We start from the raw sequence: 11677 nt of genomic DNA on the forward strand, positions 1-11677 counted from the left end.
CGACCGCGCCGCCTGCGCTGGTCTTGTCACCTATGGCACCCGCCTCACCCAACAACGCCCCAGCGCCTACGGCGTCAGCGGCTGCATGCAAGGGGGCCCTCGAAGTGGAAGGATGAGATGATAGGCCGGGCTTCTTCTTGGGCGCCATGGATGAAGATGGTGATGATCGACGCGCTGTTCAAAACCTCGGGTTCGTGCAAGTGCTTCCCCCTACCTAGCGCGCGAAAGATGTCGTGGAGAAACACAATCGCCTATGGGGCCATCGGCCCCTTGTGGTTCGACAAGGGGAAGACTACGTCGCACAAAGAGCGGAGGCCATGAAACAATACGGCGACGGGGACACTGGTGGCATTTACCAGGTTCGGGCCGCCTTGAGGCGTAAAACCCTACTCCTGCTTTGGTGGATTGGATGGAGGAACCCAATGAACATGCAGCGTTGAAGCCCGGCAAGGTGGTCTCGGGGAGAGCAGCTACGCGTGTACAAGTATGTGTCGGCGTTCGGGGACCCAGGGTACCCAGACTTGCCTGCCTGTGGCCCATGACGTGGCCCCATGGACGGCCTGGTACGGCCCAGATTCAGCGTCGACAACTCAAGACCCTCGCGAGGGGCTAAGCCTCGCGAGGTGGACAACACCAAGACCTCAGAAGGAGTGTCCTCCTCAGGCTAGCTCGTTAGGAGCAGAGATTTCTATGCAAGACTCACCTCGCGAGGTTCGGATAACGCGAGCCATGACGACCAAGGCCAGGCGGGCGCCAGCAGGCGAAGTGCAGCAGTTTCCCCTTTGGTGCTTAAGAAGCAAGTGCAGATGCGGAGCCAGCGAGGAATCAGCCAAAGGTTTCCATTCCCGTGCAATAAGACCAAGACTGCCAGGACGGTAGGATGGAGGTCATCGCCGAGCCCACCACGACGTCACGACCAGAGACTTTGCAGGCAAAGACTACTTTTGTCAGGATAAGATGTACTAGTTGTCTCCCTTTGAATTTGGCCGTTGTGGGATCCCTTCCCGCCTTCATTTGGGAAGAGGACCAAGGCACTATAAATAGGACCCAGCCACCACCATAGAGGGGGAAGGATAATTCAGATCAACCTCTTTCCACCAGCTCAAGAACACACCTCCTAAGGTTGTTCTTCCACTGTACTAGTTCATCCTGAGCCCCTCGAGGCCAATCCACCACAAAGCAGGAGTAGGGTTTTACACCACAAGGTGTCCCGAACCTGGGTAAACTGCCATGTCTTCTTTCCCCTGAGTTCGTCGAGCTAGGCCGTGGGATTGTTGGGTTGGCAGACCGGGGAGGTTGAGTTCTTCGCTCGCACCCCAGAGTTTGAACCTCTCAAGTGTTTGCGGATCCCAAAATCTGACATTTGGCGTGCCAGGTAGGGGTGCGTCGGAGCCTCTCTTCCACCAGTCGATTCGCCGCCACCCCGCAGTTCTCATGGCTGACGCTCCGAGGGCTCACGTTGAGCACTGGGTTGTTCGGCCTACCCAAGCAGTGTCGTCCGCCCAAGAGGATCTCCACTCCGCGCTACTCGCGGCCCTCGCGCCGCCCGGTGCCATTGGTCACGGGGGGTGGGCCACCGCCGCCCACCCTCATGCCATGCTGTAACCACGCCACCACGCGATCCTCGAGCTATGCCGCGGTGACGGCACCACATACGCACCGGGAGCAGGCGAACATGCAAGCTGTGCTCATCGTGGCATGGGAGCTGTTGCGATGCATGTTGGCGGAAGGCGGCCACGATGCCCTACTGGAGCGAGTCGCCGAGCTGCTAGACGCCGCCTGCAGGGGCGCGACACCTTTCTACACCCTACCTACATCGCAAGCTATGGCGGGGATGATTGTCGGCTCCTGCCATGCCCGCGCGCCCCTCCCTCGAGCACCTGGGGGACCCCTCGGCACCAACCCGGCCTACAGCACTGCCCGTCCTACCCCGACCATGCTACCTACGGGCGAGGCAAGCCCGGGCAGTCCCTCCTGGGGCCGCGCCGGGGCGCCACCCTGCGGCCATCAGGACCTGGCGCCGAGCCTGATGGCTAACGACGCGGGGCTCCAAGGCAACGACCCTGTTGGCGCAGCAATTTCAGATGCCTACGTACCTCCCATGATGGACCTGCTGCACACATCAAGCGAAGGCCCTGGCCCGTTCCCCTCACCCAGCTGGATATCGGGGGCACGTGAAGCCGAGACTCTTCATGAGCCATTCCGGAGCTTCACCAACACCTTCAATGACAACAGCCACCGGGTACAGCCGATATCTCATGAGCACGATTACGCTAACCATGGACCGCAAGTGAACCAGGCCACAACAGCAACCAGAGACCCCAGGATGATGGCCCCACCACAAGCGGACAAAGTGCACTGGGGGCTGCGCGGGGGAGCCCGGTTCCACGGCCTCCTCCGCGCCGCGTGGAGCAAGGCGCTGCACGGAGGTAGGTCCTCTGCTGGGGAAGGCGTCAGCGAGCACTTCCCCTCGGCAGAGGGCCTGCGGTCGCCGGGGGAGCCGCCAGTGTCCCCCTTGCCCCTTGGTCTTGTCCTGGTTTCCGGACGCCCCACCAGTGGTCGGGGGAGGCGTAGGGCGGGGCCCTCGTCAGGCGCCATGGAAATGCGTGAAGGTATCCGCTCATGACACTCTCACGTAATAATGAGTGGGGCTGTACACGCCCCGGAGTCTCCTGAGTGCCGCCCTCGGGCCTCACGAGGGCTCCCACCCATGTCCAAGTGGAAGCACCATGCTCCATGCTGGTCGTCGACACTGTCCCCCAATGACTAAGCCCACACCCAGTGGAAGCACTTAGCTCTGCGCTGGTGATAAGACTAGCTAGGTGCCGGACGCGGCTGTTTGCCTTTGCCTTCTTTCTGTAACCCATTTTTTCATCTTTTGGAATGAAATTTGGAGTTTCGTGTGCTTATCAAAAGAAAAACGGGGGGGGGGGGATTTTTCTTGACTCGTGGTGCTTTCTTGCCTTTTGGTTCGTGTTTAAGAGCAAAGCTCATGCCTACTACCCCCCTGTGAGTTCCCCGCGAGTGGGGGCTGGGCGTGGTATGCGCATGTCGGGCATGCTCGGGCTAGCCCAGGCGACGCCGGCCCCCCCGGGGTCAGGAATGCAACCGCCGTAGGATCACCGCGTGCACACCTTGCCGTAAATCGGCAATCGGCTCCTCGCGAGGCCCTCATAGGCGGGCCAGTAGGCTCCTCATGAGGCTCAAAACCTCGCGAACCCCCGGAGGGCTCACCTCGGGAGAAGGGTGCTCCCGCAACTTCAGGACCACCCAGCACCTACGAAACCAAAGATAGGTCGCAACAATTACCCCGCTCGGGAGCCCCCCAGGCTCACAACGACACGCTTCAAATCCTATCTCAAAGCATATCATCATTTCATACATTATAAGGGCCCCCCCTTCAAAAATGCTTTCATGCCCCGCAGGTTTCTTTGCATGCAGGTTAGAGCAGGAAGGGCAATCCAGGCCAAGCTGCCAGCGCTGTTGTCGGTGTCGTCCTCATCCGCACCACTCGCACGGCCGCTGGCTTCATCCTCGTCGTCGTCTTCCGCACCGCCTCCGTCGACCACGATCACAACCGCGTCATCCTCAGGAGCGAAATCTGCAACCAGGTCATTCACCTAGCCGGCCAAATTGTCCTGGATGGTCCCGGGCACAGGGGCTAGCAAAGCATTGAAGTCAAAGTAAGGGTCAAGGTTGAGGAGGTGGTTGAAGACGGGTGAGAATGCACGCCCGAGAAGGCCCTGGTGTCGCGGGAAACCATAACCACCTATGGGAGTAGAAGGCCCCTTCGCTGGTTCGGCAGGGGGGTGTCACGTTGCACAAAGAGCAGACGAGCGTGGGGCAGCACGACAGAGATCACGCATGCATTTTTACCCAGGTTTGGGCCACCGTGAGGCCTAAAACCCTACTCCTGCTTTGGTGGATTGATGGTGGGAAAAACTGGTGGTGAGGCGTAACACGCTGCCAGGCAAGGGTTGCCTTAGGGCGACCGTGGCTACGCGCGTATGGGGGTGTGAGTTATCCAATCTTCTAACCCTTTCTACGGTTGCCATGGGCCTCCTTTTATAGATCAAGGGGTTACCACAACGGCAAAGTAGTCATTACACACTGATAAGATAACAAACAGTGCTATCATACCTAACTCTATAGGCTGACAGGGTGCATTAAATGCACCGCTTGATGTCACGTCGTTGGTTGCCCCGCAAGCCTTTCTGGGCTATCTTGCCAGCTCCATGCCTGCTCACCTGACACGTTGCTGGACGGGTGTCATCTGTTGGTATTTCCTGTAGAAATAGGCTGCCATGTGGCGAACGGCTGCCACTTAGTCACTTTGCGGCTTGACACCACACTAATTGACGACGTGGCTCATGGCGAAGTGCTTGGATGAGGTGTTGTTGCCTTCGTGAGTCCCGGCAGGCCCTGCCGGGATGTCTTGGTATCTGCTTCCGGGGGTGGCCTTGCCCCCTGCCATGCTCGCCTGCCCGGCAAGGGAGGCCCTTCTCCTGATGGTATCTTGCTCTTCTGGCTAGATCCTGGTCCTCTTGATCTGCATGTTGGTCCTTCGATGATCTTGATTACTTGTACTCTGACTTGGGTTGGTGCTTCAATCTCGTTCCCGTGCCTGTGCATGGTCTGGGCAACAGACCCAGGGTTTGTTGCACCGACAGAAGCCCCCGGGCCTGCCCCGAACGCGCTGCCGAGCGTCGTCGGGGTAGGGCCTAATAAGTGCATAGGCGAGGGTGCTGAAGAGGCTGATCTCTCGAGGTCTTTGTTGCTTCTTCATTAGTCTTGATTCCGGGCCAGATTCTGTTTTCTCTGCATGTCGCGCAAAGCCACTAGTGGTGGGGCCGCCCAAGTAATGACCCGTAAATGACTTTAACGCACGGGGTAGAAACTGCCAATTCACTCTTCCCACCATGCCCTTATCCTTAGCCACGTATGCTGCATGCATCGCGCGGGGTAGGTAACGGAGGTGCGTGGCGTGGGAGAGCATCGAGGCGAGGGCCCGGTTCTCTTGAATTGGTGGAGGAGGATGGAGGCCGCCCATTGAGGGAGCGGCTCCCCTCCCCGGCCGGCCTATAAAAGGACGGATGGAGGAAGGCAGAGTCATCCATCCTCTTGTTCCTTCTCCTCCATTTCCTGCTTCTTGTTGGCTAAGCTGAAGAAAAGGGCCTGGGCTAGGCCCTGGGCTCTTGGTTGAGGCTAGTGTTGCTAAATGCTGGCACTGATGCTCGGGGAGTGAGCCTGGTCCTTGCTATGGCAAATCTCTTGGCGTCTTTGGGGCTCTCCCGGGAGACAGGGATGGAGATTATTGGTAATCCCAGTACTGCCCCTTCCGGGGGTCTTGGGGCTGATGTCGACGAGAGGCGCGCCTTCCTTCCCGCCAAGGTGGGGAGCGGCGTGCCTCGAGCCCTCTGGTAGCCTTGGTCATTCGCCGTCTCCCCGGAGAAGGTGCCGAATTGGAGTCTTGGCTCCCCTCTGGGATGGCATTGATGAATACAAAGCCAGGGGAGAAGGAGAAGGCAGGAGGCAGGCCATCCAGTAGGAGCACGACTGCATCGACACGTTTGTCTCGTACTGGCGACCCGCTGCCCGTCTGTCTAACTCTCCCCCCTTTTCCTGACGTCATCATCACCGTTTTCCAGGGCTGCCAGGGAAGGGCTTGCCCCTTTGGCACTCCTGCTTCCCCCGGGGGTCTTTGGGCTGGGCCCCGGCCTCCTCCTCTGCCGGTGGCTATGCTGGAGCCCCCCGCTCGGTCCTGGAAGCGGCGATCCAGGGGCCGCCGGGGCGCTCCGCATGTCTTCCTCCTTCACAGCCTCGCCACTCCCGATCTTGTCAGGCTGTATCCGACAACTCCTGACGGTGATCGGGGTGGCGTTGTGCCGGTGCGTTGCCCACCCTCCTCTATTTCCACCGCACTACCTCGGATAAGAGGGACAGGGAGAGGAGTTTACGGAGCACCTATCTTTTTTCAATCTTAAATCTGTAGGCACTTGCCAAATTTTAATTCAAATAATGTAATCTCTCGAGTCCATATTTGCGTTCTCTAATGCTTGTACTTGTATCAACATATTAGCGAAAAAGATGAACCTTGCCGGGAACTCGTGCATGCATATGTCCATGCAGAGGTGAGATTCCTCTTTTGTGTAAATAAATGAGTTTTCCCCGGTAGGCTATCCTGCCGGTACCCTTTTTCTTGCCGGAGAACTGCGTCTACCGGGCAAAATACAAAGGGCCCAGCCCCTCGCCAACTCCTTTTTACTAGAGGCCACAACGACCATCCTGACCGAAGCAACACTACAGGAATCAGGCACTTTGCCGTCCACCATGGCGGACGGCAAAGGCATGCCTGGCGGACGGCAAAAGGCCTTTGCCGTCCATCAGCAGACGGCAAGAGGTCCGGCTGAATAGGCTACGTCGAAGGGTTCTTTGCCGTCTGCTAGCGGACGGCAAAGATAAAATGGTCTTTGCCGTCCGCCGGCAGACAGCAAAGGTCCTAGACGGTACACGTGGCAGCTTATGGCCATTAGGGGGTTAACGGTGTGCTTTACCGTCTGCTGGCCGACGGCAAAGACCATTGCACCTTTGCCGTCAGCCAGCAGACGACAAAGTAACCAAATAGGCCAGCCCCCAGGTTGCACAGGTAGCTACCACATGGTAGCTTTGCCGTCTGTTGGCTGATGGCAAAGCTCTTTTCCGTCTGCCAGCGGACGACAAAGATCCTGTATAGGCCCTGTTTTTTCTTAAATTCATTCAATTTCAACACACAAGTTTCAACACACAAATTTCACAGCAGACATATCCAACACACAAGTTTCATCATATATACATACATAACCAACACATAGTTCCATCCATACATATTACAATAGTTTCACATTGTTCATCCAACACCTATCCGTCCATCCATATGACAAGTTCCATCCATGCAAGTTCATCGATACAAAATAAAAGCAGAAGGGAAAAGAAGCACTCCATTCATGCAAGCTTCCGTGAAGTAAATGAAATCTACAAAATGGGAAACAAGAAAGTTAGAAGAAGACTAGAAGAAGAAGAAGAAAATGAAGAAGGAGAAGACAAGAAGAAGTAAGCATACTTAGGTAAAATGGAGCTAACCTAGCTAATTATGCCATTTTGAGTGAACTAAGCATATTATGCCATTTTTGATAGCAGCTAAGTATAGGTCTTTATTGAGCTAACCTAGGTAACTAAGCATATTAGAGCTAACTTAGAGCTAACTTAGATCATTTTGGAGAAGAAGAAGAAAAAGAAGAAGACTAGAAGAAGAATAAGAAGAAGAAGACTAGAAGAAGAAGAAGACTAGAAGAAGAAGAAGGTTTTTACCCTTTTCCTTCTCATTCTTCTTATTTTATTCTTTCTTTTCCTTCTATTTCTTCTTCTATTCTTTCTTTTTCTCCTCTTCCTTTTTTTCTTCTTATTATTCCTTATTTGTGTCATTTTAGAGCTTACATAGGTAATTATGCCATTTTTAGCTAACTAAGCTTATTATGTCAATTTGGAGGAAAATAAGGTAAGTATAGGTCATTTTTGTGCTAACATAAGTAATTATGCCATTTTTGAGCTAACGTAGGTGAAATGGATCATTTTCGAGCTAACCTAGCTAAAATGGATCATATTGGAGCTAACCTAGGTAAACTTGGTCATTTTGGAGCTAACCTAGGTAAAATGGATCATATTGGAGCTAACCTAGGTTAAATGGGTCATTTTGGAGCTAACTTAGCTAAGTATGCCATTTTTGAGTTAACTAAGCATAATTATGCCATTTTTTACACAAGTAAGCCAAGTGTATGTCATTATTGAGCAAACCTAGGTAACTAAGCATATTAGAGATAACTTAGCATATTAGAGCTAACTTATGTCATTTCGGAGGAAACAAAGCTAAGTATAGATCATTTTGGATATCTGACATATATACCTGTCATAGTTCACTCCTCCTTCTCCTTCTCCTTCATCATCCTGATGCGCCTAGAGCGGCGAGGCAGCGGAGACATTGGGATGTAGTCTTCTACCGCAGATGGCATGGTCATGTTGCCCGGCTGTGGGATCGCCGGCGCCACCACCATCGCGAGGTCATTGTCAGGCACCACCACCATCGGGAGGCCATCTTCAGGCAGCACCATCGCTAGGTCATCCTCAGCCACCACCATCTCTTGCCCATCGTCAGCCACCACCATCTCTCGCCCATCGTCAGCCACCACTATCGCTAGGTCGTCCTGAGCCACCACCATCTCTTGCCCATCGTCAGCGAGCACCTCCTCATCCCCACTCTGCTCCTCTTCTTCCCCACTCCATTCCGGATCATCCTCGCTATTGCTTTTGCTGCAGCCAGAGTCCCAGCTGCTTTGGCTGTAGCCAGAGTCACTGCTGCTGCTCCCATTGCTTGACCAAATCCAACAATGACCATTAACAATCGATGTGAGATAAAGCCAAATGTAGAGGAAGAAGAGGCAGAACATACTAGCATCATCGTCGTCCTCGTAGCGCATGCGACACATAGTCGTCTTGAACACCTTCACGGTGAGCATGGTGTCACCGTCGTACCTGAAGAGAAGGAAGTACCCGTACCACAGGTCTTAGGCATGGTAGAACTGCTCCCAGCCACGACACAGTTACATGTGGTCGTACCTGATCATGACCTCCACGTCCCAATGCCTGCGAAGCCCGCTGCTGGCCTGTCGCAGCTTCACATTCTTTGGCCGATGGTCGTCCAGCATCTTCATAAAAGTGTCAGGAAGCCTCTGTAGTTTGGGACAAGGAGTGATGTAGCAAATTGCAGAGTGTCGGAGTAAGTGGCCACGGGTAGCCAAACCGGCTACCCCTGGCTCTTCAGAAAATTTATCAGGCCTTTGGGCCTTCAAGCACTCCAAGCCTTTGGGCCGCCTTCCCGGGCCGGCTACCACTAAAGCCGACTCCCGGAAGGCGACCCAGCCTCACCGACTCCAAGAAGCCGGCCAAGAGAAACGCCGACTCCTAGAAGCCGGCCGAGACCACAACCGCCCCTACATAACGACGACCTGACGGGGCATGGCCACAGTGCGGCCCACGACCCCCGAAGCCCGAGGCAAGCATGGTTACAGGAGGCCGTACGGGAGGGATGTCTCCCGTGCGGCCAGGCACTGTAGCCACGCCAGCTACGACGTCATCCACGACCCACTCCTGCACGGCCCAAGGACTGCGGGCCCCTTCAGCCAGAGGGAGGCGTGAAGGCGGCCCGGCCTTTCCTAGTCGGCCAGGAGCATAGCCGGCCTCCAGAAGCCGGCGACTCCCTTCCTCGAAGCAGGAGCCCATTTAAGGAGACAAGACGAGGTGAGGCTACAGTGATAGCCCCCGACGCGGATCACTGTAGCCACGCTTACCTCGACAAAGCCCTCATCATCAGAGGCGCGGCTACAGTAAGCAGCCGCCGACAAGACCCTAGGCGATGGGGCCGGCCTGTCGACCGAGTAGCCGGCAGCCGGCGGGACCCACCAGCCGGCGGGACCCAGCAGCCGGCGGAGGAGCCGGCAGGCGTAGACACTGACGGCTGGGGCCAGTTCCCAGTCGGATTACCATTGTACCCCCGGGGGGTAGGCCTATATAAACCCCCCGGAGCACCCATGCAAAGGGTTGGCCACTGAGCATAGTTGGCTTCTGGTTGGCACCCAAGCATAGTTGGCACCTCTGCATGTTTGGCTTCCAAGCATAGCACACGCACACACACCATAGATAGAGAGAAGCAAGAGCTAGCCTTGTTCTTCTTCTCCCTTGATCCCAACAGCTCTAGGAGCGATTGTAGCTACTCTTTATCGAGCTAGTGATCATGCGGAGACCCCGCAGAGCAGGACTAGGGGTGTTATCTCCTCGGAGAGCCCCGAACCTGGGTAAGATTCGCCGGCGTGCATGTCTTCGCCTCATCCCGTTTCCAGGCACCGGCGACATTTTATTGGCTCCCACAATGATAAGCCATCCTTTGGCATATGTCGCACCAACCACCCGACATTTGGCGCCCACCGTGGGGCCAGGTGCACCGTCGTCCGGAGACCTGTTCTGGACGTGAACCTTCTTCCTTCCCAGCGAGCGCAGCCAGCCTGCTGCGCCCGATGGCGCTTGCCCCGACGCGCTGCAAGGCGTCGACGACGCCTGCGCAGCGAGCCGCCTCGCCGATCTGCTCGGCGAGACTCGCATCTCCGACGAGCCTGCGTCCGACGCAGGCACCGACTACCCCGAGAGCCGCCTCGTCAGCCTCCTCGACCAACTTCACGTCTCCAGCGAGCCTGCTGCGGACATGGAGTCTGTCGGCTCCACCGACCCGATGCTCATCGACTCCGACACCGCGTCACTCGACGCCTACCCCTCCGACGTGGTGGTCTTCGACGACCCACTCCCTCGAGCTGACAGCGGCAGCAGCGCTGTCACCGAAGTGCTGGTCATCAGCCACGTCTCCAACTCGGGCGGGAGCGCCCGCGACGCTCAGCAAGCAGCGATGCACAACCTCTCCATCCCCCTCCCGGCCGACGCCGACGCCGAGACCCTGGAGGCACGCCGTCTTGCCCTCATCACAGAGAGCAAGAAGATAGCCTCGATGAGACGCCTCACCGAGGCCCACCAGCGCGAAGTCGACCGCGCCGCCTTCGGGACGCCGCCGCCGAGCGGCCCGAGCCGAGCCGGCTTCGTCCAGAAGCGCGGCGCGGCCGTTGCCAGCATGCTGGGCGCAGATCGCCCCGTCTACGCCACCCCGCTCGAGAATCTGCGAGCCGCTCAGGCGGCAGCAGAGGAGCTCAATGGGCTGGGAGCCGATGAGCTCCCCTACATGACAAGACGGATCCAGCAGCTGATCGACGCGGCTGCAGAACGGCACGTAGCCGGCGCCCGAGCTGATAGCCATCCTCCGCGCCGGGAGCACGCCGCAACGTCCCGCTCGCCGACTGCGAGCGGCACGCGCCGGAAGAAAGACAAGGAGCCGGCTACCAGCCGCAGCCGGACCCGCATCACTATCGAGCGCGACGCGGAAGGCCGCCCTCGGGCGGTTGAACATCAGGGAAACCTGCCTCCTCCCCCGCCACAGGATCGACCGCCTTGCTCGGTCCCTGGCATTAGAAGAAGAAGACGATGTCGGCCCGCCATGCTTTGGCCCCCGCATCCGCGACGAGCCCTTCCCCAAAGGGTTCTCGCTCCCCAGAGACACGCCCAAGTACAACGGCTCGGTGAAGCCGGAAGATTGGCTCATCGACTACTCCACAGCCGTCAGCATCGCCAACGGCAACCGGCGCGTTGCCGTGAAGTACGTCCCCCTGATGCTGCAGGGCACGGCGCGCACATGGCTCAACAGCCTCAAGCCATACAACATCAACAGCTGGCTGGACTTCACCGAGGTTTTCGTCCGCAACTTCACTAGCACCTACAAGCGGCCTCCCAAGCCTCGCCAGCTCTCCCTCTGCGTCCAGGGGCCCAACGAGTCGACCCGCGACTACCTCACGCGATGGGCCGAGCTCCTAAACTCCTGCGAGGGAGTGCATGAGGTCCAGGCCATCGAGTACTTCACTGCCGGGTGCCGAGAGGGCACCCTCCTCAAGCACCGACTCCTCTGCGACGAGCCCGCCACTCTCGACGAGCTACTCATCATCGCCGACAAGTACGCCACTGCCGACTCCTCCATGAAGACCGAGCTCCGAGT

Source organism: Aegilops tauschii, chromosome 7 (genome assembly GCF_002575655.3).
Source record: "Aegilops tauschii subsp. strangulata cultivar AL8/78 chromosome 7, Aet v6.0, whole genome shotgun sequence".
NCBI classification, from domain to species: domain Eukaryota; kingdom Viridiplantae; phylum Streptophyta; class Magnoliopsida; order Poales; family Poaceae; genus Aegilops; species Aegilops tauschii.